At 39.3% G+C, this 7,829-nt stretch overlaps 1 protein-coding gene across 2 annotated transcripts in view; it reads right to left on the reverse strand.

The window, feature by feature from the left end:
- Positions 1 to 330, reverse strand: part of RABGAP1 (RAB GTPase activating protein 1) — a 156,285-nt gene extending 155,955 nt beyond the window's left edge. For both annotated transcript variants that reach the window (XM_046023281.1, XM_046023282.1), the window contains exon 1: positions 268 to 330. The gene's annotated coding sequence lies outside the window, so the exon portion shown is untranslated. The remainder of the gene's footprint in view (positions 1 to 267) is intronic.
- Positions 331 to 7,829: the final 7,499 nt, after the last annotated feature.

Here is a 7,829-nt window from a genome sequence, read left to right on the forward strand (position 1 = left end):
CACCCACCCAGACAGGGGGAACCGGTTTGGGCAGGGGCTGCCAGAGCGGTCCCGCCTGCGCATGCGCCCTCTCCCTCCGCCACAGCTCCCCCTCCCCCCAATCACGGCTCCCCTCAGAACCCGGCTCGTCAAGGGAGGTGAGCGCAGTCTGGCTGGCCCAGCCCCGCGGGATAAGAACACGGCCGGGCCCCCAGCAGGAGCTGTCACAGGATTCCCCCGGGCTTGGTGGATAGGAGGATGAGAGGAGGAGGGGAAACGCGGCCCTACCCGACCCGCCGTCTCCTCCTCCGCCGCCCGCCGTTCGCCGTCCCGGAGGCTCCGCCGCCTGGGCCTCCCCAGCCGCCCTGCCCCCGCCCTCCCCGCCCCCTACTCACGTGAGAGCCGCTTCTTCCGCCCTCCGCCCCGCCTCCAGCCCCGCCTCATAGGCCTGCGGCGAAGCCGAGCAGCCCCATTGGCGCAACAGCAGGCGGCGAGGGCGTACTTCCTATCCTCGAAGCTCCACCTGGGCTTTTACACTGCCACGGGAGTCTGCGCCTGCGCCGAGTCTGCACTCCTGAAGGTGGGGTATCGCTGTGCTCTGTGTTTGGACTCGGTCGGGCCGCAGCTGTGACTGCTTCAGGGACTGGAAGCAGGATGACAGGGGACAGGGGAATCAGGCTAGCTAGCACCTGTTAGCGCCTAAAAGGAGGTATCCATGCAAAGACTACTGGTGCTACAGCAAGAAATCCGCTCACCTTTAACGTTCAAGTGCTGTTTCAAAAGCAGCCCTTAACAGCGTTACTCGACTCACTTGGCCTTTATTGAAGGCATGCATTGTGATAGGTCCTTTTATGGGTATCTCATTTGGCCTTACCACAAAATCGAGAATGTTCGATTTTCTCATTTCTCATCAAGGAGTCCAGCCTAAGTAACAATAGAGTCCAAAAGCCAAAAACATTTGCCTCAAGTCCACGGGCCACTGGCTGCAACACAGTTGCCTTGAAGTACTTGAGACACAAAGAACAGACAGGAAATAAACAAGTTTGTTTCAGTGTCACCTGAAGAGGGGCTGAAATTTTATCTTAAAATCATTCAAAAGTAGGGCACCTCGCTGGCTCAGTCCTAGAGTATGTGACTCTTCATCTCGGGGTTGTGAGCTCAAGACCCACATTTGGGTATAGAGGTTATTTAAAAATCTTAAAAAAAAAAACCGAAAAAAAAAAAAACAACAAAAAAAAACCACCCCAACATTCAAAAGTGATCTATAGAGAAAAAGCAATAAAATGAGATTTAAAGTCCTGAATGACTTTACAATGTAGTTGGTAACAGAAACAATGGCTACTAAAGGTGCTAGTAAGTTATGACAACTTATAAAATATACAGCCTATCCCTTACTCTTCCTTTTTCTTTATTAAAATAGCCTATGCTCTTTTCCTGGTGAATGAGTCATGTAATGTTTTCCTGTAGATAGTGTATCCAAATCAACCAGAGAAAACACAAAAATGTTGTGCTCTGTTGCAGTCCTCTATGTGACTTGTCTACTATTACAATAGACTTGGCTGCATTCCCGCAGGAAAATAGCTTTGTTCTTTTCCTCCTTATACGGTTACATAATAATACACACCCATTTTAAAGTAGTAATATCAAATAGTAGATGCAGTATTAGGAAATCTTCTGAAGTCTTGAAGCACTTTTAATATTTTGTCGACTATACATTCATGTATTCTTTGATTCATTATGTATACCCCAAATATATATGTAAATCTTAAGCTTTTTAAACAAAATTTTATTACAGATTCAGTACAGTATGGCTTGGAGAAAACAAGCTACAGTAAAAAATAAAACAACATTCCCACCACCAATGTCAATACCGTAATGCAGATCCTTGTGTGCCAACATAGTTTTCCAGAATGAGATCACGTGGTTTAGCAATCCGCTTTATTCAATTAACAATATCCACCTTATCATTTCAGTATATTTTCCCCACATCCAATTCCTAGATCACATCCAATTGTCTTTCAACCTAAAAATATTTTTACAGTTGGCTTTCCCAAATCATGTAATATTTCAATTGTTTTCCTCTCATCTATTATCTACTATAGTGAAATATCTTGTTGACTGAAATATATATTTTTTAAAGCTAGTTTTCCTAAATCAGTATCCAATCCAGGGCCACACACTACATCTGGTTGTTCTATCCCTTAAGTATTTTTTTACTCTAGCACTTAAGAAAAATACTAAGATACAGGCTTACTGAAGAAATCAGGCCACTTGAGGGCAAAATTTCCCACTCTCTGGATTTGAATGATTGCTTCCCCAAGAGGTTACTGAATTTGTTCCGCTAGACCTGGTATTTCCTGGAAACTAGAAGTTCTGTTTCAAGGCTCAACAGATTAATGTGGTAAGTTAGAGCCAGAATGGGAAAATCCATGAACGCTAAAATGAAAAAAAAAAAAAGGAAATTCAATCTATACATCCATGGATGCCCTCAGACGTTTTTAAGGACAGTGCTAGTATCAGATTTGGATTTTCTAAAAGATCATTCTGGTAGAAGTAGAAAAGGCAAAACTGTAAATGGAATGGTTTAGAGGCCACCTAAGATCAGAAAGATTTGAACTAAGGCAGAACAAAGGAGATGGGGTTGGAGGGAACAGGATTCAAGAGATATTTGAAAAATATATTCAAGCTTGCTGATCTTCTGCCTGCTCAAACCTGATACTGAGCCCTTCTAGTGAATTTTTCATTTCTCCTATTGTACTTTTTAACTTCAGAATTTTATTTTGGTTTCTTTCATAATTTCTTTATCTTTAATACTATTTCCATTTTTTTCTCATAGCTTTTCTGACTTGATCTATGTTTCCTTTTAGCTCAGTGAGCAACTTCCAGACAGTTGGTTTAAAAAGTCTTTGTCTAGTAAGTCAGATGTCTCCTCTTCCTCAGGGATGGTTTCTGTTAATTTATTTCATTCCTCTGAAAAGGCCATACTTTTCCTATTTATATGCCTTTTGATTTTTTGCTAAAAAATGGACATTTGAATTTTTTAAGGTGATAAATGTGGAAATAAGATTCTCCCCCATCCTAGGGATTGTTTTTTGTTTTTTAAATAAAATTTAAAATTTAAATAAAATTGTTTTTATTGTTGAAGGATATCTCTGTACCAGGGATCAGGATCAGCCTGAGGTGAAAGGTCAACATCTTCTTAGTTCTTTTCTGAGCCTTCATCTTTTCCTGGTTATACACATTTCTAATTTTCCCTATGTAAGTGGTTGCTTCTGAATGTCCTAATCCTTAAATGTCTGATTCCCAAATGGGGTAAAAGGGAAAACAAACACAAAAAACAGGAGCTGTTCCTTCAAATCCCATAGAAACCAGCTCAGCCTATGGGGGTTGAAACAAAGGCAGCCACTCTGTGCCTGAATCTCAGAACTCAAAAGGAGCAATAAGCAATCAAAATACAGAACCCAGGTATTTGGTGAACAAGATTCTTATTTCCCACCACAGCTCCAGCAAGCCACACCAGGAATGTGAACATGGCTGCTGGGTACAGGGCTGAAGGGTAGGAAACAGGGGGGTGTTATCATTCTAAAGGCTGACATTGACTGAAACTAACCTCAATTTACCAACCAAACTTTCTCCTGGAAGATGCAAGAATTCAAATAGACTCCAGAGTTCCAAAATAGTTACTTCAGTTTCTGCCAGTACAACTGTTGTCTAGGTAGAGAGATGGATTCCTTTTGCTTCCTACTTCATCTAAGGAACAGAAAGAAAAGAAAAAAAGAAATGTGAATGGTGAATAAAGTCTAAGGGATCTGTGGGACACTATCAAGAGAAACATACCACTGTGGGAATCCCAGAAGAAGAGAGAAAGGGGAGAAAGAATAATAATCAGAGGTGCCTGGGTGGCTCAGTTGGTTAAGTGTCTGACTCTTCATTTCTGCTCAGGTCATAATCTCAGGATCCTGGGATTGAGCCTTACATAGGGCTCCACACTCAGCACATAGTCAGCTTAAGATTCTCTCTATCCCCCCCTTTTCCCTCTTTTCCTGCACTTGCATGCACACTGTCTCTTTCTCTAAGATAAATGAATAAATCTTAAAAAAAAAAAAAAGAATCAAACTGTAGAAAGCCAAAGAAAAGAGAGACTCTTGAAAGCAGCAAAAGAGAAGTGATTCTTCACATACAAAGAAGCCTCAATAAGATTATCAGCCAAATTCTCATCTTAAACCTTGAAGGCCAGAAAGCAGTAGGTTCATAATAATCAATGTGCTGAAAGGGGGAAAAAAAAAAAGCTTGATAAAGAATTCTGTATCTGGCAAAACTGTGCTTCAAAAATGAGGGAGGGGCGCCTGGGTGGCTCAGTGAGTTAAGGCTCTGCCTTCGGCTCAGGTCATGATCTCAGGGTTCTGGGATCGAGCCCCACATTGGGCTCTCTGCTCAGCAAGGAGCCTGCTTCCTCCTCTCTCTCTGCCTGCTTCTCTGCCTACTTGTGATCTCTGTTTGTCAAATAAATAAATAAAATCTTTTAAAAATCTTTTTTAAAAATCTTTAAAAAATGAGGGAGAAATTAAAATAATCCGATTTTTAAAAAGCTAAGGGAGTTTACCAATAAACCTAGCCATCAGAAGTGCTATAGGCAATCCTTCAGGTTGAAATGAAAGGATGCTCAACGGTAACTTGGAGATCTCTAGTAAAGATAAATGTGTGGGGAATTATAAAAGTAAGTATTATTATAATTACAGTTTGTAACTCCCCTTTTTATTTCCTTTATGATTTAAAAGACAAGTGCATTAGGATATTAATCTATGTTATTGGGCACAGAGTATATGAAGATATAATCTGTAACATCAATAACAAAGAAGGGGCAGAGTTATACAAGAGAGGTTTTGTATGCTATTCAAGTTGGTATCAATTCAATTGGGTTGTTATAATTCTTTGGTGGTAAATGCAATTCCCATGACAACCACAAAGAAAACATTTATAGAATATTCGCAAAAGGAAATAAGAGGTGAATTAAAACTTTTCACTAAAAAAAATCAAATAAACACAGGAAAGGACAGTAATAAAAGAAAGGAAAGGCACAAAGGCCTATAGAAAAGAAATAGCAAAATGGCAGAAATAAACCCATCCTCAGCAGTAATTACTTAAAATGTAAATGGTGTAAACTCTTCAATCAAAGACAGATATGAGCAGAATGGATTAAAAAAAAAGAAAAGTTCCAACCATCCATAGAAAAGACTCACTTTAGACCCAAAGATACAAATGGGTTTAAAGTGAAAGAATTTTTAAAAAGCTATTGCAGGGGCTCCTGCTGGCGTTAGTCAGTATAGTATGCAACTCTTTATCTCAGGGTCGTTTGGTTCCCATGTTGGGCCAAGAGCTTACTTGAAAAAAAATATAGGGGCGCCTGGGTGGCTCAGTGGTTTGAGCCTCTGCCTTCGGCTCGGGTCATGGTCCAGGGTCCTGGGATCGAGCCCCGCGTCGGGCTCTCTGCTCAGTGGGGAGCCTGTTTCTCCCTCTCTCTCTGCCTGCCTCTCTGCCTACTTGTGACCTCTCTCTCTGTCAAATAAATAAAATATAAAAAATAAAAATTTAAAAAAAAAAATATAAAAAGTTCCATATAAATAGTAATCTAAGAGAGTGGGTGATTATACTAACGTCATACAAAATAGACTGTAAATCCAAAAAAACTGGTTACAAGAGACAAAGGACACTATTTATTAATAAAAGGTTCAATAAAGCAAGATCATATAAAAATTATAGACACTGGGGCGCCTGGGTGGCTCCGTCGTTAAGCGTCTCCCTTCAGTTCAAGTCACGATCCCAGCATCCTGGGATCAAGCCCCATATCGTCCTGGGATTGAGCCCCACATTGGGCTTCCTGCTTGGTGGGAAGCCTGCTTCTCCCTCTCCCGCTTCCCTTACTTGTATTCCCTCTTTCACTGTCTCTCTGTCAAATAAATAAATAAATAATCTTTTAAAAAATTATAAACATTAATATACCTGGTAAGAGACCCTCAAAATATATGAAGGAAAAAATGACCAGAATTAAAGGGAAAAATAAAAAGTTCTACAATAACAGTTGGAAACTTCAATACTCTACTTTCAATTATGAATAGAACAACCAGACAGAAGATAAGTTAGGAAACAGAGAACTTGAAGATTATGCTAGACCAACTAAGCCCAACAGATATGTACAGAAAAGTCCACCCAACAATAGCAGAATACACATTCTTTTTACATTCACATGGAATATTCTTCTGGACAGGCCATATAATTAGGCTACAAAACAATCCTCAATAGATTTTAAAGGATAGGTATCATACAATGTATCTTCTCCAACTATAATGGAATGAAGTCAGAAATCAGTAACATAAATGTAAATTACACAACATGCTTTTAAATAACCAAGAAGTCAAAGAAGAAATCAAAAGGGAAATTAGAACATACGTTAGAAACAAATGAAAATGATGACACAACATACCAAAACTGATAGGATGCAATGAAGGCACTGATTAGAGGGAAATTTATAATTGAAAATGGCTACATTAAAAAAGAAGAAAGATCTCAAAAATAATACCCTAACTTTATACATTAAAACAAGAAAAATTAAAAAATAAACCCAAAGCTAGCAGAGGGAAAGAAAGAAAACAGATAAGAGTGGAAATAAACTAGAGAACAAAAAAGAGAAAAATCAATGAAACCAAAAACTGTTTCTTTGAAAAGAGCAACAATATCAACAGATCTTTATGGAAATAACTAAAATCAGAAATGAAAGTGGGTATCACTTTGACATTCTAGAAATAAAAGGATTATAAAAGAATGCAGTGAACAACTGTAAGCCAACAAATTAAGTAACCTAGAAAACAAATTCCTTGAAACATACCAGTTATCTAAACTGATTCAGAAGAAATAGAAAATCTCAGTACTCATATAACAAGAGATTGAGTAATTAAAAAACTCCCAAAAAAGAACAGTCCTGTCCCAGATGACCACCAGTGAAATGTACCAAACATTTATTTATTTATTAAAGATTTATTTATTTATTTATTTGAGAGAGAAAGAGACAGAGCATGAGCAGGAGAGGCAGAGGAAGAGGGAGATGCTGACACCCCTCAGAGCAGGGAGTCTAGCATGGTTCTCTATGCCAGGAACCTGAGCATGACCTGAGTCAAAGGCAGCCACTTAATCCACTGAGCCATCCAGATGCCCCGAAATGTACCAAACATTAAATGAATAACACCAATCCTCCTCAAATTCTTCCAAAAAAATTAAAGAGGAAATATTTCTTAACTCGTTCTATGAGGTCCTCATTATCCCGATATTAAAGGCAGATAAAGACATCGTAAGTAAGTTATAGACTGGTATGTTCTATGTATATAGATGCTAAAATCATCAACAACATTTAAGATAATCAAATCCAACAACATATTAAAAGGATTATTCTCCATGTCCAACTGGGATTTATCACAGGAATGCAGGGTGGTTCAACATAAAATCAATCAATATAATATATCACATTAATGAAACAAGAGAAAAAAAAACACACTATCATCTCAATGGATGCAGAAAAGGCATCTGACAAACTATAATGCTTTTCATAATAAAACCTCTCATAAAACTAATTTTATTTATTTTTTAATATTTTATTTATTTGACAGAGAGAAATCACAGGCAGGCAGAGAGGCAGGCAGAGAGAGAGGAGGAAGCAAGCTCCCCGCGGAGCAGAGAGCCCGATGCGGGGCTCGATCCCAGGACCCTGAGATCATGATCCGAGCCGAAGGCAGAGGCTTTAACCCACGGAGCCACCCAGGCGCCCCTAAAACTAATTTTAGAGGGAAAATTCCTCAACA

Source organism: Meles meles, chromosome 11, assembly GCF_922984935.1.
Source record: "Meles meles chromosome 11, mMelMel3.1 paternal haplotype, whole genome shotgun sequence".
NCBI classification, from domain to species: Eukaryota; Metazoa; Chordata; class Mammalia; order Carnivora; family Mustelidae; genus Meles; species Meles meles.